This window comes from Schistocerca americana, chromosome 4 (genome assembly GCF_021461395.2).
Source record: "Schistocerca americana isolate TAMUIC-IGC-003095 chromosome 4, iqSchAmer2.1, whole genome shotgun sequence".
Lineage (NCBI taxonomy): Eukaryota > Metazoa > Arthropoda > Insecta > Orthoptera > Acrididae > Schistocerca > Schistocerca americana.
Window position 1 is genome coordinate 292297350 of NC_060122.1, and position 24493 is coordinate 292321842.

The 24493-nt window shown below is 44.7% G+C and overlaps 1 protein-coding gene across 5 annotated transcripts in view; it reads left to right on the top strand.

Annotated features, from left to right (window-relative positions):
- The window catches only part of LOC124613949 (myosin heavy chain 95F), a 400236-nt gene that overhangs the window by 98389 nt on the left and 277354 nt on the right, over positions 1-24493 (top strand). The window contains exon 1 of one of the 5 annotated variants that reach the window (XM_047142714.1): positions 10638-10751. The exons of the other annotated variants lie outside the window; for them this stretch is intronic. The gene's annotated coding sequence lies outside the window, so the exon portion shown is untranslated. Of the gene's footprint in view, positions 1-10637; positions 10752-24493 lie in introns of those variants that run through there. 5 annotated transcript variants of the gene reach the window in all.

The window sequence follows — 24493 nt, forward strand, 5'->3', positions numbered from 1 at the left end:
GTGAAAAGAGAGCAAATCGGAAAGGCGAATTGCTATACTGGAGAACAGACAAGAAACTTTAGTCAAGTGACCACTAAAACAAGACACCTACTTTCGCAGAAACCTGACGCGAGATTTAATTTCTCGCGATAGAAAACAACCTGCTACTAGAAAGGAAACGCCGTTATTCGCCTCAAGTGATCGAGGAATATCACAGAAAAACCTCAGACTGAATGGCTGCCTAGTCATGCTCCTACAAGACGCTGTTCCAGTGAAATATAGAAGCGGCAACACATTAATAAACAAATGCGTGACCCACATATTCTGCTGTAGCAGGTAACTCTACCGGAACAGTAAACGTTATCGGTTATCAGGCAGATGCGAGCAGGGACTGACTCACATCAGCTCCTATCAAGCCGTAAATCACTTTTCCTGCTCCAAAGCAATCAGCTGGCAACGCTGAACGTCTGCTATGCGTTGCCAAGTGCTTTCAGGTGGCTCATTTTTTTTTTCTTTTCAAAGTTCGCACTTTTCCACCGTAGCATTAAACGAGCCTTCAAAGGTACAAAATTGGAAGTACGGTTCTTTGAAAATAATCTCCAATTTATGAACTTTAACCTGTAGCACGATTACAATTACGGAATTCGTATGACGTAATTGGGCGATGATCTTTCGACAGCTGATTTTAAGTGACCAATGACTGAACTGCCGCAGATGACGCGTTTTGTAACCCTGCATTTAACCTCATGTCCTAACTCGTGGTGTGCAATGTATCCACTCTTCAGCTGATGGTTGTCCACATTCGCAAGTGCGTATACATTTAATGATCAGCCTTTGGCTCGGGCCAGATCCTTACTACCGTCCCACGTCCAATTTTTGTATCGCTCTACTGTTCGGTTTTAGGAAACCAAACGATGACTACGTTTGATGGCATCGTCTCTGTCTGGCTGCTTGAATTTGCGCTCGCAATGGCCTGATTGGGTAACTTCAATGCTAATTTACTCGGAAACGGCGCAACAATTGTTTCTTGGCACAACCTGCGCTGCAACACCCTCACAAGCTTTTCAAACTTCCTGACCACTTCGTATGATGGGCCAGATATCAGCGGTTGTCGTTTGCCGTTGTTTTACCCCGTCCTACACTCGTGTTCACATGTTGAGAGAGCTTCGAAAGTCACGATACAACATGAGTTACAGCCTTAATATTTTTACTAAAATGTGCCGTTACAGCATTGTCACACGTGACACAGTGATACACGTACAAAGTATACAGGAAAACCAGCAATGAATTCTGGGCAACTGTTTGTGGTTTCCCTCCACCACTGGCTTCCAGCACGCCCCAGAGTGGGATGATAATGTGATAAGGGGTGCTTAACAGCAGGATGTGCTGTGGTTGAGACCATCCATCATAGTGTGCGGGTACATTTTTCATCGGAGGGGGGGGGGGGGGGGGGCGTGATCCGAGGTGGCTGTGCAAGCAAGGACTGCAGTTCTTCGGCCTGTATTACCCACGTTGGTTCAGTCGGTCCTAAGTTCGGAGGAATTAGCCGACCTCGTCCTGTAAACTACATTTATAATATACACCGAGCGAGATGGCGTAGTGGGAAGACACTGATATTATGTTCTAAAAGATGGTGATTCATATCCCCATCCGACCATACAAATATTGGCTGTCTGTGATTTCCCTAAGTCGTTTAAGGAGAACGCTTAGGTGGTTCTTGCGACAGTCAACGGCTGATTTCCTTCGCAAACTCGCCCCAGTCGAAGCTTGCGTTTAATTTCTAACGACTTCGTCTTCGACAGGACGTATAACCCTAAGCTTCCTTTCTTTTTTAGGTGGTCTGAATTTCACATCAATGTATGTAGATAACTTCCCTCTCCCATTCTTTCTTCTGTGTAACTGGCTTCTTGTAATTTTTTGGAAGGTAGTAGTAACGAAATTTTCTATACTTGCTTTGTGTCCCATCACTAGCAGATAGCTTGCCTGACAAAGTAAGACAAGATCGGATTTCAATGTGAATTCGTACATGTACATGTACAAACATCGTCATAAAAAGAGCTGCACCTAAAAGGACAAGGCGGATTGCGATCATTGTTGGCAGGCAGGTGGACGTTGGTACCACACATACGAAATGATGTGATACTCCATCCCATGCTGCTTGCAGAGCGCGTAGATCCCACTGATTGGTGGGTGGAGGTGGAATCCTAATGACACGTTCTGTAGCATCCTCCACATTTTGGATCGGGGAGAGATTGGTGAATGCGGCTGGCCATGTCAGCGTGTCCAACGCAGCCCGGGGAGTTTGCAGCGGTATGAAAACGACAGCTGTCCTGTTGAAATAGGACGTCGGTGTGAGCGTTCACGAAGAGCAGAGCTACCGCTTGTAGAACGTCACCCATGTGCCGCACGTCTGTCACGGAGCCCGCTGGGAATGCTAATGGTGGACGGGCACCATAGGATAACGGACTCCACACCATCACATTAGTTCAAAAATGTTCAAATGTGTGTGAAATCTTATGGGACTTAACTGCTAACGTCATCAGTCCCTAAGGTTACACACTACTTAACCAAAATTATCCTAAAGACAAACACACACACCCGTGCCCGAGGGAGGATTCGAACCTCCGCCGTGACCAGCCGTACAGCCCATGACTGCAGCGCCTTAGACCGCTCGGCATCACATGAGACTTCGCCACATCGTTTTATGAACTTATTTTTTCCTTAAAAGCATTACTTACGTCGTAAAAAAAGAAAAAGTCTACTTTTCGTTTCGCGTGATTTCTTAGTTTCGTAACGCTTCCCAACCGATTTTGAAGAAAGTATGCGGCTAAAGAATCTGATTTTTGTACACGTGGTAGTGCAACATCTTAGCTTCGTATTGAATCATTTATCTTTCCATATTTCTTAACAGTCATTGTGAAATGATACTATTTGTCAACGTTGTGCACTTGATTTACAAATCTTGTAGTGAAAAAGTTATGTAGCGGGTAGCTTACTGTTAGATCAGTTTTAGACCATACATTGTTGGGAATGAAATGTAGCTAAAAGTACCAAAAAGTTTTTGAAATGATAATGATACTGATATCTGTCTCTGGTCTCAAGTAATGCGAGCTATTCAGTGGCGTCAGTACCGCGTCCGCAAGCCACGGAGTTCGCGCGGTTACAGCTTGGTTTAGTGTAGTCATATAATGCAGGACAGAAAAAAACTAATTACTAGTGATCAGCGCAGACCTAGTGCCGGTCCCTCTTATTTTTTTAATGGTCTCATTCCCTAGATAAATCCAAATGTATAAAAAATTTTCCCTCGGCTACTGGACAATCATCTGCTATGCTTTTATAATTGGCCACATGTTGCATCACAAAAGACAAACAATTATTTGTCATCAACATCATACAATTAGTATGATGTATATTTCGTATTTCGAACTAAAAGATAACTGAAGCGCAATTCTGTAGTCTCGTTGTCTACTTTTACAGAAAAAATAATGGAGAGTTAATGAAACTACTGTAGATCGGCACAGATGTACGTTTCATTGTTCTTCATTGTTTTTTTTTTTCTTCCTTGGCGGGCTGCGCTGCACTGTCAATGTAATCCCCACTCTTTGGCTAAATGGCTGGCGGGAGGCCAAATAAATAAATTTAAAAAGATCTCCACCCTTCGACAGCTGACAAGCAAGTCAGTAGAAAACGCAGCTGCAGTCAACAGTTGCTCGCCTTTAGCTGGTCTGTGCTGTCGTGTAGAACAATGTCTTCACTCTTTTATTGGTATTGTTTTGACTCTGCAGTAACTCGTCGAGTTTTGAAGTACGGAAGAACTAGGAGGTTATGGATTCATCCCATGAATAGCGACAGACATTTAGGAGAGTTTTTTTTTCTTTATATGAAGAACTTAAAAACTATCCTTAAAAAATTTTATTCAAATTACAGAACGAATCATAATACATTTCAGTATGTGCTGCAGAACATTCAAGACAAAATTTCTAAACAGAACACAAATTTTCGCAGAAGTATAACAGCAGAAGAAAAATTGTGTATAACGATAAGGTAAGATTCGTTAGTACACACTTTTTGGCTCGCAGTAGAACTTTGTACAGCATTCACTACCTCCAGTTAATTGTAGTCATGCTTTTGTATTTTAAATTTCACAAACGCTTACCTCTGAGGGGAAGAGAGTTTATGGGACTCCTGACAATCTTTAGGAAGTAATTAGCCTCGTCATTTAGGGTAATGTCTTGCTGTGCCTTCAACGAAGAATCGCAGAAATACTCCTTCAGAATTTTCCAACTTTTTTCTTCTTTTTTCTTCTTGGGAGTGGTGATGGTTCATCATGTGGAGCCGCTGATGACCTCACAGAATTCTTTTCATTACCTTGTAAGATAGACAGATTGATAGGCGAAGAGTTTTGAGATAATGCCCTTTGACTCAGTGGTTCTATTTCCACTGATAAGGAACTGCCACAGCATGACTTTACAACGCATTATCATCTGGTAGGGACACATTTCCGTCCCTCAGTGACACTCATATCTGTCTCCGTTTACAAGTAAATGCGAACTATTCAGTGGCGGCAATGCCGTGATCGCTGGCAAGCTATTGTTGTAAATGCATGTAAATACGGTAGTTTAAATAAATGAAATAAAAGTAATTTCGCATGTATCATCATAATAAACGTAATTTTTCCTCACTGATTGTGAAATGTGAGGTAACATCTTAAAATAAAAGACGTGTGCAGTCACACTTATGAAGAAAGCAGAAGGGAGACGTGTGATGCGTGTACTGCAGAAGCTGTAGTGCTGCTCCACAGGCTCGCGCCTGCGGTGGGCTCGCGCCGGCAATATTAAACACTCGGAATGTCGTCGGCTCGGCGCCGGGAGGCTCACGCCGTGTCGGCGCGGCCCGGCCGCCAGTGTGAACACTGCAATTCAAAACCATGTGTTTGATATCGGAGCGGGCGGCGGCCCGGCCAGGCTCGGCTCGGCCCGGCCGGCAGTGTGGGTTGGCGTCTGGCGAATGCTGCGTCATTCAGCCGCCTGCTAACGACAGTAGCTCTTTCCGGATGTTGCATTTATGGTAGGTCAGCTCACTACTGGATGGCTCTTAGCGTTGCCATCGGATCTGCTCACGTGTGGTGGTCAATCCTCCAGTGGTCCCCCTCGTTGTGCGTGCCTTCTTTACTACTGTGTACTTTATGTTCCTCTTTCTACTGATTTATCGGCAATTACGTAATCGTGTAGTGTATTTCTCCAACTATTTTTGCGTAGTACGATGTATTTATTTACGTTTACGGTTAAATGGCCGTCCGTACACCAATCATCGAACCTCTGGAGGTACTCCCGTAATTCGCTACAGTCTTCTGCAATTGGTACCTTCTTACAGACAACCGCATCATTTACGGACAGCCTTAAGGAGATTTCGGCGTTACTCATTACATCTTACCGGGTAGTTGTAACTAAAATGCAGCCATTAACGGATGTTCAGTACAGGCTGTAACTATCGTATGGCAGCGAAACTTGGTAGATGTGTTACTGCGTTAATGAAGAAGCAGTGAAGCTGGGGTAAAAATATTTTCAGTTTTGGCCACCAGGTGCAAATCTGGCGCTGTACAGCATCTCGTCGACGTCTCTGATGCTTATATTTAACAAATTGTGTAAGTGGCGGTTAATAATAGAACCAGCACTATGCCTTTCTCACGTGTTTAACCTTTTTTGCCCACGTCTCGTTCCTAATCCGTCACATATGGAAACGTTTTTATATGTCTTTCTAGCATTCACAGTGCCACATTTGGACCTGGTCGCCAAAACTGAAACTAATTTTTTCTAGCATAACGCATTAATCTACCAAGTTTCGCAGCCATACGATAATTACAGCCCGCACTGGACCTCTAGGAGTAGCTGCACAGGGTGTTTGACTATTATAGGTACAAATCAAAGGGGCGAGTAGAGGACAGCAAAACCGTTATGAAAATAGCTCAACTAACCAATGGTTTCTCCAATACGACGTTTTGCGACTGAGTAAAAAATGGTTCAAATGGCTCTGAGCACTATGGGACTTAACTTCTAAGGTTATCAGTCCCCTAGAACTTAGAACTACGTAAACCTAACTAACCTAAGGACATCACACACGTCCATGCCCGAGGCAGGATTCGAACCTGCGACCGGAGCGGTCGCGCGGTTCCAGACTGTAGCGCCTAGAACCGCTCGGCCACAACCGGCCGGCTTACCACTGAGTACATGAACATCTAATAACACTGTCCCCGAGTATCCTAACTACAGATGCGCATTTGAGAACAAACACATTACAAGAGTGTTCGACAAGGCCACCGTTCCTGTGAAGGCAGACATCAGCAGGTCTCGTCGTCGATGTCCGTATACGTTCAGAAATTCCACGCGCGTTCCGAAGCACTGACAACCATGTACATGGCGTTCCCAGAGGTCATCGACACTATCATCAGAGCTGCAATGCACTAAAATTTTTAATTATACCCACAAAAAAATTCAGCACGTTAAAATCGGGAGAGCAGGGAGGGTATGGTATTGGCGAGCCAAGGCAGATACACTTGTCGAAGATTCGTGATACGTATCCCCGAGCAGACACATGAAATTGAGCCAGTGCACCATCACGCATGTACGACACACGCATCCTTTTACAATAAGGAACATTTGTAGAACGTAGGCTTAGACCTTAGCAGTGTTGTAACATTGCCACGACTGCTCTTGTGGATACTTCGTATAGGGGAAGCCATTGGTTTCCGAACTGATGCTCATGAAGGTTATTTGCTTGTTTCAATACCTTATACTCGCCACTTTGGTTTGCACCTGTAACAGTCAGACACCTTGTATACCGTAAACAGTAACTATTCTATCACACTTTTATGGGCGCTCCTGAAATGACTTCTATATCTGTAGATTTTGTCCATTAAGAAGGACTTGTTGAATACGAAATGGTTCAATGGCTCTAAGCACTATGGGACTTAACATCCGAGGTCATCAGTCCCCTAGACTTAGACACACAACCATGCCCTAGACAGGATTCGAACCTGCGACCGTAGCAGCAGCGCGGTTCCGGACTGAAGCGCCTAGAACCGATCGGCCACAGCGGCCGGCTGTTGAATTGCATCTGCAAGGAAGTGCACAGTCCATTCACAAATCAGGTCCAATAGTCGGTAAGTCAGCGACTGTTTACAATTATACGGATGAGGAATAATGCTGGAACAAGTTTAAATTCAGTCGAATGAGCGAATTATTTAAACATAAGTGATTCTGGAATTAAGCCTATCTGAAGCCAATTTACAGTAAAAAAAAAAGAAAAAAAAAGCGCACCACGAATGAATTATCCGAATGGGATGAAAAATTGTAGATGTAGATGTGATGAACGTGTAAAAACAAACAAATTATTACAATTTCAGGAAATTGGATGATTTATTCAAGAGACAGAGCTTCACAAACTGAGCAAGTCAAGAACACGTTGGTCCTCCTCTCGCCGTTATGCAAGCAGTTATTCGGCTTGGTAACGATTGGTAGAGTTGTTGCATGCCCTCCTGAGGGATACGACGGCAAATTCTGTCCGATTGGCACATTAGATCGTCAAAATCACGAACTGATTGGAGTGCTCTGGCGGTAATGCTCCAAACGATCTCAATTGGGGAGAGGTCTGGTGACATTGCTGGCAAAGGTAGGTTTGGGGAGCACGAAGGCAAGCAGCAGCAGCCGGCCGGTGTGGCCGAGCGGTTCTAGGCGCTTCAGTCTGGAACTGCGAGACCGCTGCTGTCGCAGGTTCGAATCCTGCCTCGGGCATGGATGCGAGTGATGTCCTTAGGTTAGTTAGGTTTAAGTAGTTCTAAGTTCTAGGGGACTGATGACCTCAGATGTTAAGTCCCATAGTGCTCAGAGCCATTTGAAACATGTTTGATTTTGAGCAAGCAGCAGAAACTCTCGCCATGTGTGGGCAGGCTTATTTTGCTTAAATGTAAGACCAGGGTGGGCTGCCATGATCGGCAACAAAACGGTTTGTAGAATATCGGTGACGTGCCGTTGCGCTGTAATGGTGCCGCGAATGACAACCAAAAGGTTCCTCCTATGAAAATAAATGGCATCCCAGACTATCACTCCTGGTTGTCGGGCGGTATCTCGGGGCGCGTCCAGACACGTGTCCGGCCTGGAACCTCACTGACTGCAGTAGAACTGTTGAGCGATGAGTTCCGCTTGGAACTGTGCCTCGATGGCCAGCGAAGACGTCTCTAGAGAGGCCCCGGACAGTGGTGGGATACCAACCTGACTATAGCCCGCCATAAGGCCCGACTACCTGGAGTGATGAACTGGGATGCCATTTCTGTTCATAGGAGGAACCTTTTGGTTGTCATTCGCGGCACCCTTACAGCGCAACGGTTCGTCGACGATAATCTACGACCAGTTTTGGTACCCTCCAAAGCAAGCTCTCCTGGACCTACATATCGGCAAGATTATTCTCGCCAGTACACGGCGAGAGTTGCTATTGCTTGTCTTCGTGCTTGCTTGGTCAGCAAGGTCGCCGGATCTCTCCAGCGTTTGGAGCATTATGTGCAAGGCGCTCCAATCAGCTCGAGACGATCTAAGGCGCCAATTGGACAGATTCTGCCACGATATCTCTCAGAAGGACATCCAACAACTCTGTAAATCACTGCCAAGACGAGTAACTGATGCATAAGGGTCAGAGGTGGATCAACCGTTATTGACTCGCTCGATTTGTGAATCCCTTTCTCTTGAATAAATCACCCATCTTTCTTGAATCGTCATCATTTGTTTGTCCGTACGTGTACATCACCTCTACCGATTTCCAACCCAACTGGGTAATTCTTTCGTGGTGCGTCCTTTATTTTTTTTATTTTTATTTTACAATACTGGCCATTAAAATTGCTACACCACGAAGAAGACGTGCTACAGACGCGAAATTTAACCGACAGGAAGAATATGCTGTGATATGGAAATGATTAGCTTTTCAGAGCATTCACACAAGGCTGGCGCCAGTGGCGACACCTACAACGTGCTGACATGAGGAAAGTTTCTAACCGATTTCTCATACACAAACAACAGTTGACCGGCGTTGCCTGGTGAAACGTTGTTGTCATGCCTCGTGTAAGGAGGAGAAATGCGTACCATCACGTTTCCGACTTTGATAAAGGTCGGATTGTAGCCTATCGCGATTGCGGTTTATCTTATCGCGACATTGTTGCTCGCGTTGGTCGAGATCCAATAACTGTTAGCAGAATATGGAATCGGTGGGTTCAGGAAGGTAATACGCAACGCCGTGCTGGATCCCAACGGCCTCGTATCACTAGCAGTCGAGATGACAGGCATCTTATCCGCATGGATGTAACGGATCGTGCAGCCACGTCTCGATCCCTGAGTCAACAGATGGGGACGTTTGCAAGACAACAACCATCTGCACGAACAGTTCGACGACGTTTGCAGCAGCATGGACTATCAGCTCGGAGACCATGGCTGCGGTTACATTTGTCGCTGCATCACAGACAGGAGCGCCTGCGATGGTGTACTCAACGACGGACCTGGGTGCACGAAAGGCAAAACGTCATTTTTTCGGATGAATCCAGGTTCTGTTTACAGCATCATGATGGTCGCATCCGTGTTTGGCGACATTGCGATGAACGCACATTGGAAGGGTGTATTCGTCATCGCCATACTGGCGTATCACCCGCCGTGATGGTATGGGGTGCCATTGGTTACACGTCTCAGTCACCTCTTGTTCGCACTGACGGCACTTTGAACTGGGGACGTTACATTTCAGATGTGTTACGACCCGTGGCTCTATCCTTCATTCGATCCCTGCGAAACCCTACATTTCAACGGGATAATGCGGTCCTGTACGGGCCTTTCTGGATACAGAAAATGTTCGACTGGAGCCCTGGCCAGCACATTCTCCAGATTTCTCACCAATTCAAAACATGTGGTCAATGGTTGCCGAGATACTGGCTCGTCACAATATGCCAGTCACTACTCTTGATGAACTGTGGTATCGTGTTGAAGCTGAATGGACAGCTGTACCTGTACACGCCATCGGAGCTCTGTTTGACACAATGCCCAGGCGTATCAAGGCCGTCATTACGACCAGAGGTGGTTGTTCTGGGTACTGATTTCTCAGGATTTATACACCCAAATTGCGTGAAAATGTAGTCACATGTCAGTTCTAGTATAATACATTTGTCCAATGAATACCCGTTTATCATCTGCATTTCTTCTTGGTGTAGCAATTTTAATTGCCAGTAGTGTATTTATTTATTTTTTGTGCTAGAGTGTGTTTTTCTTCGAAAGAGACTCGGTTATTTACCTAACACAATGCAGATACAGAATGTTAGATTTTCTTTGTGTAGTAAATCCTTGCGGTGATGACTTGTTCAGCACTAGTGTTCGAAATGTTGCCCTCCGCATAAGAACAGTAACGCGTTTTGGCGGCTTAACGGCCTCAGCAGGGAGCGATATTTGCAAACATAGGCGGACTCGCGACTCGGCGGCAGCGGCCGCAACACCTGAGCGCTGCCGAGCGGCAGTGCGGGTGAAGGCACGCTCTGCGGGTGCTGATAGCGATAGGCTTATCTGGCCGGCCGGCCGTGTCGCGGAGCCGCTATCTGCCCGCCGCCGGCAGTGGATGCGGCACGCCTGTGCGAGCACCAGGACCCGCCCTCCCGCGGTGCACACGGCCACCACCTGGTTCTGCCACACCGCCGACTCTTCACGCGGGCGAGCGGATTTCCTTACACTCATCTGGACGTCACCACTCGCCAGGTACTGTACACCAGCATATGGACAAATGGGGCAGCCACTTGCTCGCCCGCTCAGAACTGCGACTGCAGTATAAAAGTGTTCTTAGAACTGTTACGTGGTTGATAGTAAAGTCCTCTGTCGAACAGAGCGCCCAGGAAAGTCTGTTCAGTTCAGTTGCGCTGCCATCAAGCCTTTGCGGGTTGCCAAAGTGCATAATGAACATCTTGCTCTGAGACCTAGAGGTAGTACCACTGGTTCGTCTCGTTATTCGATTGCCAAGTTCTTGACAATATTGTTACGACTGTATTGGCTCCGATCGGACTCCTTTATCAAGAATTCGGCAAATTTTATCAGTAAATTGAACGGCATAGTGGTCCAGCCGGAGTATATATTACTTAGTCTGATGTGGTATCGCTGCTTACGATGGTTCCTCCTGCTATTGCAGAACTTTTTAAATTTTGCCTCAAAACCGTTTATTTAAACTGGAACGATTATGTCTATGAACCCACGGATAGCGTAGCTAGGGAGACCCCCTTAAGACCAGTTAGAGCGAATTTCTTTATGGCATATTTCGAGGAGCGGCCATTGGAAACTGCCAACAGGAAGCCGCATATTTAGTTCCGGTACGTAGATGATATGTTTGTTTTGTGGAGGCATGGCAGAAAGGAACTAGGTCGTTTTCACAAGCAACGGGATTAATACGAAGATTCACTTTACCATGGATGAAAAGGCAGGCGGAAGATTAAATTTTCTTGATGTGCTAGATTTCAAGAAAGAAGGTAATACCTTAAGCTACACAGTTTACCGAAAACCCACGGACACAGGTCGTTACCTACACCGGGATTCGAACCACCACCCACAACAAAGCCGGGGCGTTGTAAAAACATTGGGAATAGTGCAAGTAACATTGCGAATCATAGCTGGTTAGGGTGGAATTAAAACACGTCACCAATGCTTTGCTCAAGAATGGTTATTCGTTCGTTGATATAAAGAGAGCGTTAAGATCGCAGTGCAAAAATCATAGCGATCCACAAGTACCTGCAAAATAAAAAAGTCTTTCGTTAAGGACTTTACTGACCGCATGGGACAAATCTTGACAAAATGAAACTTCGCGATAATATATAGACCCTTCTGGAAGATATATCATCACCTAAAGTTGGCCAAGGGTAGCCGCAAACCATTAGGAAAAGCAGGAGTTTATAGGATGCATTTGTGGGGAAGTGTACGTGGACACTAGAAAAAGAACGGCCAAAACACGACTAGAAGAGCACAAGGGCATCTGTATAAGGGGAGAGATTGACAGATCAGCTGTTGCGGAACATGCTTTCCAGCCAACAGACCACCACACTCATTTTGATACAACTCAAATAGTGGCCGCCACAAGCGGGTCCTATGAAAAGTTGTACAGAGAGCCATAGAAATTATTAAACATCCCAGGAATTTCAGTAGAAGGGAAGAGGGCATGAAACTGAATGACGTTTTGTTCCCGGTGCCGAGGAAGATGTGTACCTGCCTTCCACCATGGGGTGACTGCAATAGCAGACGACATCAACTGACAACGGCTAATTACGCTGGGTATTCAAAACATGTAATGTCACACCACTGCGCTGGTGCACACGTAAAACGGAATTTTGCCTCAGTCACTAGCGAACCAGGGTGTAAATTGGACACTCAATGAAGCTACGATCCCCTTTGAAAATGTCCTCCGCAGATGGAGATGAAACCTTGGGTTTTATTGTGACATCCATAAGACCACGGAGTAACAGCCGCACTATTTTGTTAACTGTGAGTATAAAAAACGATCGCACATCGTAATCAACCGCAATTTGGTAAATTTTCCCGTCTCTAATGTCATATTACATCCTACCTCATATCCTTTCGTTTTAGTTAGTAATTTTTGTAATGAGGGTTGCAAGAGTTAAAACCTCGTCGCCTGGTACTTTTTTTTCGCCACACATGTTCCAAGACAATTTATTTGCAGGGTATATCTTGATGGTGTGGGACGAGATAGGGACATTTTCTGAGCATTTTGGCGTAAGGAACCGACGGTCTTCGGTGACTCGTTACAGAGGAATAATGTAATTATAATGTATTCGAGTTGTTATCCCCGATTACCTACGTTTCTGTGAAAATACCTTCAGAACAGTGAAAAGGCTAATAATACGCGATCATCGAAATTTACAACACACAACACAGATGCAGGAGTGCTGTGATGTGGTTGACATGTAGCGGGAACGGCTCAGCATAGTGTTGCTGTCCCGCTCTTCCGTTGCATTCAGTGGACGAGGTGCATACCGATCAGCTCTTCATCAGTGAACTCACCCATATTGCTGAGTTTTACTTTTAATAAACAACTAACACTGCGGAAAAAACAAACCCGAGACATATTCCTTATTGTCGTTTCTTGTTACCAATATTAGTTTATGTCCAAGAATAAGCAGCTTTCACTCGGTTAATACTCGCCAGAAATCAAACCTCCATTTGGATCGGACTTCCTTAACTTTTGTGCAAAAAGGTGTGCAGTATACTGCTGCATCCATTTTCAATAAGCTGCCACTCGAATTCAAAAATCTTAGCAGTAATCCACGCGCTTTCAAATCGAAACTGAAGAGTTTCCTCATGGGTCACTCCTTCTATTCTGTCGAGGAGTTCCTTGAAAAATTAACATGATTCTCATTGTATTGCTGATAGCGTTTGCTTAAACTTATGGACTGATTTTCTTTCAGGTTCATGAAGATTTATTTTTATCTGTTATTACTTTTTATGTTGTAAGTTCATGTACTGACACGTTCCATGACCTTGGAGATTTGCTCCTCAATTTGGTCCTACGGAACTTGACATTTAAATAAATAAATAAACACAGCAGTAGTGAATGCAGACTTGTGGGTGAAGGGTAAAGTTGGCATTACTGTTGTCGAGAGAAAGCACCGTAACTGAATGGAACGAGTTACTTTGCAAACAAGACACACAGTGCGTATACCGTTGACATTTTCAATGTTGTGCAGATAAGACAGATACAAAAATTAACGGGTGTACGAAATCAAACGAAATAAAACTCCTCTGTATCGAACCAGTGGAGGCCACAGATTCCTTATACTAAAATACTAAGAAAATATCCCTTAACAGCCTCCGAACTTTTGTCGGTGGAGTTTGGATTCAATCTGTGGAGTTCGGGTTTACCTCGTATACAACATAGACTGAAAACTTTTACTGTTACCAGTCACCGTTTATTTCGTTTATTTCGACAACGTGCTTCGAAAGCTTCCATCATGAGATTGATTTATGTAGATTAATATGGCATGTGTGTATTGTGCTGTGGCTTTGGAGAAGCTTGTGACAGCGCCCAGTAGAGAAAGACAAAAGGAAATGTTGAAGTTTAGCATGATCTCCAACATCTCGCTCATTGCATATTGTTTTGATAACAACGCCTCGTCCGAAACCATTGCGATAAGATACAAATGGCTATGACGCATGGTCTGCTTTTGCTGTTATCATCTCATGCACCGACGATAGGCAAAACGTAATAATGTTCGATTTAATAAAAATACGACAGCAAGGTGAGGTGCAGACGTGAAGGGTATGACATTTAATTTGAACTTATTGCGTAAGTTCGTAGCGTTTTTCCGTAAGTTTAATAAACACAAAAGATACACATGATGCTAATGCTGGAGAATTGGCTCATAGCCTGTGTCAACACATTCGCCCAGGATTCATCATTACTTGGATGCTGCACCGGATCCACTCCCATGGCCTCGAGCTTATTGAAGAATGTTGGAACGTGCGGATACTCTCATTCGAAGTGATCGACGGATGACAATAAAACACCTCGCTGCTCAACTAGACGTCTCTGTTGGTAGTACTGACACACTCGACCATCAGTTGGGGCACTAAAAAACGTGAGCCCGCTGGCTTCCTCGGTTTCCGACTTCCATCTGTTTGGCCCAATGACGGACCACTCCGCGGCAAGCGCTGCGTGGGGATGATGGGGAGATTACTGTTGCAGCAAAACGTTGACTCCGACAACGGCCAGTAGGGTAGGGATGGCGATTATCGCTGAAACAACCGGATTGCGGTTATATCTGTTTTCTTCGACGCCAGTTTATCCTGACTGTTAAAATCGCTCAAAGTAACCAGTTTATGAACTAACCAGTTTTCGCTTTTTATTCCTGCTATTTCCTGTAATAAACATAGATATCGAACAGAGATTGAAAACTTTTGACTCCCTCAGTTTCGAGGCACGTAGAATCAAAATACCACATTAAATAAGCAAATAAAAGAGAAATTAATCCGTCCACCGTTCGCTGCTTTTCTCGAAGTGGTCGAATACTACAAAAAATCACTAGTCTTCTGATACTGATTCTAATTTTTTGAAACTCTGCTCAAAAATCATGTTGTAATCGAGGATGATAGCATTTTTAGGGCTTTAGGAATAATCAGTGCTAAAGGGCAAAAGCTGAGGTTGAAGAACTCTATTTTTCGTGTTAATTTGTCTATTTACAAGGGCTACAAGCAGATAAAGGTATATTATGTAAACATAGGCAGCAGATCAGCTACATTCTATTTTTGTCTAACCTATGAATGAATTGCTAAGTTTGAAGTTTTCTCCTCAAATGTCGCACGTTTGTCGTGGAGACTAGGGACGATGCCATTGTATTGTATGTGAACCGGAGGCCTAGAAACGACGGAGAGGCTCCGTCCCCGCCGCAGCCGCAGTGCTCCGCAACCCTACGACGACTACCGCAGTCCACTTCATCCCTCCGCCGCCCCACACCGAACCCAAGGTTATTGTGCGGTTCGGCCCCCGGTGGACCCCCAAGGGAACGTCTCACACCAGACCCCTATGTTTGCGTGGTAGAGTAATGGTGGTGTACGCGTACGTGGAGAAATTGTTTCCACAGCAATGGCCGACATAGTGTAACTGAGGCGGAATAAGGGGAACCAGCCCGCATTCGCCGAGGCAGATGGAAAACCCCCTAAAAACCATCCACAGACTGGCCGGTTCACCGGACCTCGACACAAATCCGCCGGACGGATTCGTGCCGGGGACCAGGCGCTCTTTCCAACCGGAAAGCAGTGCGTTAGACCGCACTGCCAACCAGGCGGGCACGGTTCCATTCTGTAGTACAAATGATGTCCGACGACGACACTGAGAAAGTACCATCTGGAGCAAATGGGGTATGTCCTGCACCCTGCATGTACACGCTACCAGCTAATAGACTACGCCACATGGTAACAGGTATTGTCTCAGTCACGCTAAACTATTTCTCATGCCATGTGTTTGTTGCTCGTTTCTGCCGGCATTCTTATTAAAACGCCACTTATAGCTTTCTCCTTTTTCTGTTATAACGCGACATTTCAAAGCAGTGAAATTAAAACGTACTCGTTTTTTTTAAAAAAAAAAAGCTTTATTTTAAAATAAAAAATTTTAACACTACTGCTGCATTTGTTAATTGATATTTCGTTTCTTTTTACCCGGTTCTTAGTAAAAAATAAAAAGCACCTGTTGTAACCGAGGCCAAACAAATACCGAAAAATACCGGTTGGTTATTCAGTGCTAAAATACCGGTACCGATGTTAACTAGTCGTTTGCTCTCATCTCTTCAGTAGAGTGGTACCACGTGGGCATTCAGGTCCTCCTAGTAAGGTGGCGCAAGACGGTCGCATTGAATGAAAATTATGCTGAAAAATAGGCTTTTGTAGCCAATACAGTTGTGAGTAATACGGTGTTTCGAATCCTGATTTCAGAAAAAAAGAATACGCTACATTACTTATTGAACGCCGCTAATTCATTGCCGCTAGCACTGACAATTTGTATTTATTGTTCTATTTATCATCAAATAATGTAAACTGTGTGTTTTTACATGTAACATTGTAATTTACAAAAGTAGTGTTCGATGTTTGATGTAACTTATAACAAGCTTCTGATTCTTCAGTTGCTCTCGGCACGTTACTTGATCGAACAATCCACGGGTGTTCTACCAGTTCATAGTGCACAAATGTTCGAAATCTTGCCAGATTAAAAATACCAATAAATGAAATATTGGAATAACCGAGCAACGCCGGCCGCTGTGGCCGAGCGGTTCTAGGCGCTTCAGTCCGGACACGCGCTGCTGCTACGGTCGCAGTTTCGAGTCCTACCTCGGCATGGATGTGTGTGATGTCCTTAGGTTAGTTAGGTTCAAGTAATTCTAAGTCTAGGGGACTGATGACCTCAGATATTAAGTCCCATAGTGCTTAGAGCCATTTGACCAATTTAACCGAGCACCCTGAGTTATGATCTAGAAACAAATATAAAATTCATGTAAACTGGAAATATCGTTTACGCTAGATAAGAAAAATGGCTCTGAGCACTATGGGACTTAACATCTGAGGTCATCAGTCCCCTACTTAAACCTAACTAACCTAAGGACATCACACACATCCATGCTCGAGGCAGGATTCGTACCTGCGACCGTAGCGGTTGCGCGGTTCCAGACTGAAGCGCCTAGAACCGCTCGGCCACACCGGCCGGCCCGCTAGATAAGATTTTGAAATGACATATGTAGTGCAGCTGTATCGACCCAGATAGCAGTACACGTCAAGCGCCACTTCCCGGACAGAGAGATGTCCCGGCCACGGATCGAATCCGCCCGGTGGATTAGCGCCGAGGGCCGGTGTACTGGTCAGCCTGAATGTAGTTTTTAGGCGGTTTTCCACAACTCACTAAGTGAAAACTGGATTGGTACCCAAGTCTCACCTCTGTTAACACGATTTGCAAACCTTTAGAAAACTGTCGCTCGCTGTCATGCGCGGACAGACGGGGTACATGCATTCGTCCCGAGGGGTAACGGGATGGCAATAGGAAGTGCATTCGGCCATTCCTTAAATTAACAATGCCACATCCGTTCATAGTCATGCCGACCTTGCTCCGATACGGTACGAAGGGACAAGAAAAAGATGTAGTTTATGCATTACGTTGAAGTGCGTCCTCTATGACAAGCTTAGTACAGTGGAAATATCCAGTGTACTGAGATATATAGCCACGTTATCAGCAGCGCGGTGAGTGTGCATTGCTGTCTGTTTCTCGGAGGCCTAACAGCCTTGTATATCCTCTTTATCGGGTCGTTACGGAGGGACTTATCCAACTGGACTGAAAATGAGTGTGAGGGAATCGACCTGACTGCCATTAGAGAAGCATCAGACGGGCATCTGAAGTCTCTCATCGGAGACAGCATATCCGGGCGCCTCTGTAGCAAAAAGTGGACACGAGAGTGGACAGCTTTGGTGCTTGTCCTTACTGCATTTCCTGCGTGTAATAAAGTTAGAAAATGTCGAGGTCGAAGACAAGAACAAGATAACAATGTCTGTTATGCATATAAATCACTTGTCGACTTTGAAAACTTGTGTGGATGTCAATCATATATCTTGGTCATTTCCGATACGGCATAAATAAACATTAAAAACAAAAAGGAAGAAAACTATGTAGACATTTACTCGTCAGGCCACAAATTTAAAGTAGTTCGTAATACATTGTTAATAGTCTGCAAGAGAATTTGCTACAGCTCACGACCAAATTTAAACATTCACACTATATTGTCAAAAATGTCAGTCTTCTACTTAAAAACTCTTTCACGCTCTCAGAGTGTGTAACGTTGCTTGTCTTCATTAATCTCAAATTTCCTTTATGATGCAATATAGCAGTTTATCTTGTGTTTGCACCTTTCTTATTTAGACATCTGTTTGCAATCATCTACATAAGTAAAAATCTATCCAGGATAGGTCTTGAAATCTTGATGCCTAGGCAGTAGTACTATCCTCTATCAGCCAAACGATTACAGAAAGTGGAGACTTCGTCTCGTTCAAATGACAGAATGTAGGGAGGCGTCATCACACTGGAAGTGTTCAGCGAAGTGATATATTGAACTCGTAGTGGATAATAAAGCAACCTCTAGTTGTTCAACGAGCTTTCGTTAATGCGTTATTGTGTCTTCTCATCCGATCCTCCAACGTTTTATAGGTTAAGAGGCGTCGCACTTTGATTGAGAAACGAAACTGTAAATTTATTTCCATTCTGTCGCGTCTGATGTCATACAATTATCAACAACGGACCGAGACTCAAACTCGGGACCTTTGCCTCTCGCGGGCAAGTGCTCTACCAACTGAGCTACCCAAGCACGACTCACGCCCCGTCCTCACAGCTTTACTTCTGCCAGTACCTCGTCTCCTACGTTCCAAACTTTACAGAAGCGCTCCTGCGAACCTTGCAGAACTAGCACTCCTGAAAGAAAGGATATTGCGGAGACATGGCTGAGCCACAGCCTCGGGGGTGTTTCCAGAATGAGGTTTTCACTCTGCAGCGGAGTGTGCGCTGATATGAAACCTCCTGGCAGGTTAAAACTGTGTGCCGGACCGAGACTCGAACTCGGGACCTTTGCCTTTCGCGAGCAGGCGCTCTACCAACTGAGGTACCCAAGCACGACTCACGACCCGTCCTCACAGCTTTAATTCCGCCAGTACCTCGTCTCCTACCTTCCAAACTTCACAGAAGCTCTTCTGCCAATCTTCGTTTGTTACTGTTCATGTGTAAATGTAGCCGCAAGAAAAAAGAGAAAATGTATTGTCTCCGAAACCATTCTGAAATAGCGTAAATCTACGTATACATACTTTTTGCTTGAACTGACAATTTCCGTCACCTTCCGGAATGTCTACTTTGCCAGTTGGGAGACCCTGTGTAGTATTACGATTATAGCTGAACGACGGACGTTGTATATCGTTGCGTATTATAGTCAGCCGGCAGTAGATGCTGCATCAGAGTTCACTAACCCTTGTTGTTGCCTATGGTAGCCGCATGGAACACTTGAACTCGCGCAAATGGTCGGCTGTCGATAATATATTTACCCCCATCGTGACGTAGTGCATGCTGGGTGTAAAGTTAGCATCTTTACTACACGATCCAGTCACATTAATGTGACCACTATGTTCGACGTCAGCGTGCAGTAACCACTCAGACAGGTAGGTGGTAGCACTGGCAGTGGAGGGTATATAAAACTTGTAGGGGGGACGCGGAAAACAGTGCACTCGTTCTCGTAACATGGAAACGGAGCGATTTATTTGACGTCCAAAAGGGAATAGTCATTTGCTTTCGGACCTAGTGTGGTAGCATTTCCGAAACGTCTAAGTTTGTGAACTTTTCGCGCGCTGCTTTGGTTGAACTACACTGTGCATGGCAAAATGGCGCTATCCGAAACCGGTCTGAGGCAACTGTACTGCATCACAGACCGTAGATGACAGGGTTGAACGACAGTTGCGGAGATGTGTTCGGGCGAATAGGTGTGCAACTGTTGAGCAACTGACCACTTAGATGAACCAAGGGTCTACCAACGCTGTCTCCTCAACGACCTTCCAACGAATGTTGCTGCGTATGGTCTTCTGCAGCAGCCACCAGCTTCATGCATACTTGCTGACTGCTTTTCATTGGCGAAGAAGCCCGGAATTTGCTCGCCTGCACCGCAGCCGGACGTCCACTGAGTGGCGACACGTGACCTTTCCAGATGAACCTAAGGACATCACACAACACCCAACGTTAGACGCAACGACTTATCTGCTCCAATTATTACGTCAGCATTATGCATGCTCAGTGCTGACGCAGTACGGGTTTCCGGCACATGGTTGCTTTGCGAAATATATTTGTTTTTATCTCCTGTATCGTCCCTACTAGGTTGGACACTGAATTTTTGAACAATCTGTGTACACGACCACCAGAGTTACCATTACGAGACAGCCGGCCGCGGTGGTCTAGCGGTTCTAGGCGCTCAGTCCGGAACCGCGCGACTGCTACGGTCGCAGGGTCGAATCCTGCCTCGGGCATGGATGTGTGTGATGTCCTTAGGTTAGTTAGGTTTAAGTAGTTCTAAGTTCTGGGGGACTGATGACCACAGATGTTAAGTCCCATAGTGCTCAGAGCCATTTGAACCATCTGAACCATTCCGAGACACCCAAACAACGGTCTCCACGAAGTTCGTGGTCTGACATCACAGATGTCTCACCGTCCTTTTCCAGGCTAAGAATAATTTGTGTGAATGCACAGTGTTGCCCAAAAATGTAATACGAAGCGGGATAATAGAGCCAAAACAACCACAGCAAACAGGCCTTCGCGTTTCAGTGCCAGAGATAGCCGAGGTCATTCTTATACGACAGACGTAATTATGATTGTAATGAAAAGGAAATTAAGATGGATGGAACATGTAGCCAGGTGAATCACAGAAGTTCTTTGCTGGATAGCAAAAGACGAGGAAAGATGGTTGACGACATAATGGAGGGTGAGTGCAGAAAAAAAAAAGTTCAAATGGCTTCAAGCACTATGGGACTTAACATCTGAGGTCATCAGTCCCCTAGACTTAGAACTACTTAATTCTAACTAAGCTAAGGACATTACACACATCCATGCCCGAGGCAGGATTCGAACCTGTGACCATAGCAACAGCGCGGTTCCGGTCTGTAGCGCCTAGAACAGCTCGGCCGTAGGGGCCGGCTATGGGTGAGTGCATGGCGCTATGGGTGAGTGCATGGCAGTTGGAAACATTCAGGGGCAACGTAATTGCGTGCTGTTGAAAACCGCAAATGTAGAGAAATACTGCACAAGGACTTCGTCCACTTGTGAGTGCCAGATGGCTGATGGAGCAGATAACGCGTGTGTTTACGTAGAACCGGCGCCTAGGAAAGCTGCGTCGAAGGCCCTGAACCAAATTTGCACATTTTTTCTAGCTTCGTTTCTGTGGCGCCGTAGTAAAATGTGTGTAGTGCGGCTATTAGAAATGCGTTTTTCATAAACGAAGTCGTATCACCGAGTCTTGGTACTGAATCCTCTGTTTCTGGTCTTGTACGGGTCGTATCAAGAGAGGATAGTTTTCTTGAAATGCATGCAAACATTAATAATTTAGTGCTATACCACAATGCAGCATTGTGAATGAGAAAAATTTAATTGTAATGCGAAAATGATCAACAAAAATAAGAGCTAATAAATGAATAAGAAGACAAAGGCGCCGTTGTAAATTAAAAAAAAAGAAAGTAAAATAACACATTGGAATAACTGATACCCAGAGAGTAATTTCATCTGTTAGGCATTCAAAGGCTAAGTAAACGTAGCCAATAGGTTGAACTATAAGTAAATGCATTATCATATTTTTATTGTGGTTTTCTTTCGCCTTTGCTGTAGGGAACATTATCGATTTACATCAAAGACTGTTACTATACAGGGTGAGTCACCTAACATTACCGCTGGATATATTTCGTTAACCACATCAAATACTGACGAATCGATTCCACAGACCGAACGTGAGGAGAGGGTCTAGTCTAATTGGTTAATACAAACCATAAAAAAATGCACTGAAGTATGTTTTTTAACACAAACCTACGTTTTTTTAAATGGAACCCCGTTAGTTTTGTTAGCACATTTGAACATACAAACATATACGTAATCAGTGCCGTTTGTTGCATTGTAAAATGTTAATTACATCCGGAGATATTGTAACCTAAAGTTGACGCGTGAGTACCACTCCTCCGCTGTTCGATCGTGTGTATCGGAGAGCACCGAATTACGTAGGTATCCAAAGGGAACGGTGATGGACCTTAGGTACAGAAGAGACTGGAACAGCACATTACGTCCACATGCTAACACCTTTTTATTGGCCTTTTTCACTGACGCACATGTACATTACCATGAGGGGTGAGGTACACGTTCGACGGGCGTTTCATAGGACGTGGAGGACGCATAAATTGGCCAGCCCGTTCTCCTGATCTTACACCTCTGGACTTCTTTCTGTGGGGTACGTTAAAGGAGAATGTGTACCGTGATGTGCCTACAACCCCAGAGGATATGAAACAACGTATTGTGGCAGCCTGTGGCGACATTTCACCAAATGTACTGCGGCGTGTACGACATTCATTACGCCAGAGATTGCAATTGTGTGCAGCAAATGATGGCCACCACATTGAACATCTATTGGCCTGACATGTCGGGACACACTCTATTCCACTCCGTAATTGAAAACGGAAACCACGTGTGTACGTGTACCTCACCCCTCATGGTAATGTACATGTGCGTCAGTGAAAAAGACCAATAAAAAGGTGTTAGCATGTGGACGCAATGTGCTGTTCCAGTCTCTTCTGTACCTAAGGTCCATCACCGTTCCCTTTGGATCTCTACGTAATTCGGTGCTATCCGATACACACGATCGAACAGAGGAGGAGTGGTACTCACGCGTCAACTTTAGGTTACAATATCTCCGGATGTAATTAACATTTTACAATGGAACAAACGGCACTGATTACGTATTTGTTTATATGTTCAGATGTGCTAACAAAACTAATGGGGTTCCATTTAAAAAAACGTAGGTTTGTGTTAAAAAACATACTTACGTGCATTTTTTATGGTTTGTTGTTGTTGTTGTTGTGGTCTTCAGTCCTGAGACTGGTTTGATGCAGCTCTCCATGCTACTCTATCCTGTGCAAGCTTTTTCATCTCCCAGTACCTACTGCAACCTACATCCTTCTGAATCTGCTTAGTGTATTCATCTCTTGGTCTCCCTCTACGATTTTTACCCTCCACGCTGCCCTCCAATACTAAATTGGTGATCCCTTGATGCCTCAGAACATGTCCTACCAACCGGTCCCTTCTTCTGGTCAAGTTGTGCCACAAACTTCTCTTCCCCCCAATACCATTCAATACTTCCTCATTAGTTATGTGATCTACCCATCTAATCTTCAGCATTCTTCTGTAGCACCACATTTCGAAAGCTTCTATTCTCTTCTTGTCCAAACTATTTATCGTCCATGTTTCACTCCCATACATGGCTACACTCCATACGAATACTTTCAGAAATGACTTCCTGACACTTAAATCAATACTGGATGTTAACAAATTTCTCTTCTTCAGAAACGCTTTCCTTGCCATTGCCAGCCTACATTTTATATCCTCTCTACTTCGACCATCATCAGTTATTTTGCTCCCCAAATAGCAGAACTCCTTTACTACTTTAAGTGCCTCATTTCCTAATCTAATTCCCTCAGCATCACCCGACTTAATTAGACTACATTCCACTATGCTTGTTTTGCTTTTGTTGATGTTCATCTTATATCCTCCTTTCAAGACACTGTCCATTCCATTCAACTGCTCTTCCAAGTCCTTTGCTGTCTCTGACAGAATTACAATGTCATCGGCGAACCTCAAAGTTTTTATTTCTTCTCCATGAATTTTAATACCTACTCCGAATTTTTCTTTTGTTTCCTTTACTGCTTGCTCAATATACAGATTGAACAACATCGGGGAGAGGCTACAACCCTGTCTTACTCCCTTCTCAACCACTGCTTCCCTTTCATGTCCCTCGACTCTTATAACTGCCATCTGGTTTCTGTACAAATTGTATATAGCCTTTCGCTCCCTGTATTTTACCCCTGCCACCTTCAGAATTTGAAAGAGAGTATTCCAGTCAACATTGTCAAAAGCTTTCTCTAAGTCTACAAATGCTAGAAACGTATTAACCAATTAGACTAGCCCCTCTCCTCACGTTCGGTCTGTGGAATCGATTCGTCAGTATTTGATGTGATTTACGAAATATATCCAGCGGTAACGTTAGGTGACTCACCCTGTATAATAAGAGATACATCACACGATCCAGTAAATTCAGTGGTTGTCTGACAGTTGATATGAGCTATTAGAGCGGCTTCAGCTGACAGTTGCGATTTCTGAGGAAAGAGTCCCTTATCGCGACAAGAGAATGCACTGG